Below are 2,122 nucleotides of genomic sequence, written 5' to 3' on the forward strand. Positions count from 1 at the left end.
GAGGTCCAAGAGCTGAACAGAAAATTTCAAAGATCAGTTCAAGAAGATAAAGCCAAATAGTACAACAAAATGTGCAAATATCTGAAGTCAGAAAACCAAAAAGGAAGAACATACTCAGCATTTCTCAAGTAGGGAAACAGGAAAAAATTCAAGCCTTGACTTTCGTTATTGTAAGATTCTCTGGACAAATTATTGAACGATGCAGAATGAAGCATCAAGAGAAGATGGAGGAAATATACAGAATCACTGTACCAAAAGGAAATGGCTTCTGTTCCACCATTTCAAGAGGTAGCATATGATCAAGAGCCAATAATACTGAAGGAGGAAGTCCAAGGTGCATTGAAGGAATTGGCAAAGTGTTGCAGACTGCAAGTACTGGGATGTGAGGACCATTGTCATGGACGAAAATCCAGCCCATGGCTGCACTCAGACTTGCTGGCCAGAGTCCCTGAGGGCTCAAGGAAGTAACCTTCAGACGTCCCGGGTTCATTGGCTTTTATGAACTCACTGTTGGGCTAGCTCTGTATAATTCTCTTTAGTCCTATTAATTCACTCTATGCTTCGAACTCCTGCAACTGTAGCCTCTGAGAAAATGGTTTCTTATGTGCCCTTCTTAATATCTCCACTGTGTTGGCAGTGCTTAAAGTGTTCTGGGAACAAATCTCTCGGAGGAACAAACTCTGGCCACTGGGCAAGCTCGTCCAAACTGTTATTTATCAAATTATTCAGTTATGTTTGATATTAACTTAATACATGAGCCTTGATACCCATGGACAAATATTAAACTGCTCCTAAAGCCGAGACTGTAAAAAGCTCCAAAAACAAGTTGCTGGGAAGCTCTGGAGACAAGTTTCCCCCAAGGAATTAACCCAGTAGATTGGCATATCTAAAGGACAATATTGTTAGCCTTCCCGGATCGCCCCCAGCTGCAAACCATGCAGCTAGGCATCTTGTTTCCTCCTGCAAGTCTCGGTCAGACAGCCGACACAGCGGGACTCCTTTCAATCCTTTTCACCTTTTTCCCATTCGAGATCTGGTGTTATAGGTATGTTAATTAGCCTGGAGAAACCGAGTTGCTGCCCTGGGATTTGAACCTGAAAAGTACCATATAATAATTTGCTTGAATTTCTGGAAAATTAAGGATGTTAGATTATTAAGACAATTTGTGATATATGTTTTAGAATTTGATTCCTGTAAATCATTGTGTCCTTTTTTGAATGATTAATCACACTTCACTTCTGTACCCCTTCTTAATAAACCCCACCTTCCTTTGTGTAAAGCTCCTCCCCAAAATAAAATGGAGGCACAGACCGAAGCCCATATGCAATGTGTTATGGCTGGCATGCGAGGCATTACAGGTGGCAAAGCATGCGTTAAGGTTTGCAGGGTGGTGCTTTACTGCCTGCAGGGGCCACGATGCCCATAGTCCAGGATCTGCTCGCCAGTGTCGCATCCACTCTGGTCTTGTGGTGTCTTCTTGTCTTTCTCTTTGCGTCTTTGTGTGTACTTTTTCCTCTATCTCTGTCACCTCCAGATCTCCCTCCTTCATGAACTGAACCCCCTTGTCAAAGCCGGTTCTCGACAGCAAAGAACAAGGCACCAAGAACTGATGGAATAAAAATTGAAATCTTTTAAGACAGTGAGGTGGCACAGGAGATACTCACTCATCTGTACCAAAAAATTTGGAAGACAACTATAGGGACGGCTGATTGGAAGAGATCCGTATTTGTGCCCATTCCAAAGAAAATTGACCCAATGGAATGTGGAAATCATCAGAAAATCTCTTTGATATCCTATGTGAGTAAAGTTTTACTAAAGGTAATACAGAAATGGCTGCTAACATACATTGACAGAGAACTTTCAGAGGTTCAAGCCATGTTCAGAAGAGACCATGGAACGAGGGATGTCCTTGATGACATCCGATGGATCCTGGCTGAAAGCAAAGAATATCAGGAAGATGTTTACCTGTGCTTTATTGACTATGCAAAACCTTTTGATTGTGTTGGTCATGACAAGCTATGGAGAACATTACGAAGTATGAGTATTCCAGAGCACTTAATTGTGCTCATGAGGAATCTGTACCTGGCCCAAGAGGCAGTTGATCGAACAGAACATGGGAACA

Source organism: Chrysochloris asiatica, unplaced genomic scaffold (assembly GCF_000296735.1).
Source record: "Chrysochloris asiatica unplaced genomic scaffold, ChrAsi1.0 scaffold00185, whole genome shotgun sequence".
Taxonomy (NCBI): Eukaryota; Metazoa; Chordata; class Mammalia; order Afrosoricida; family Chrysochloridae; genus Chrysochloris; species Chrysochloris asiatica.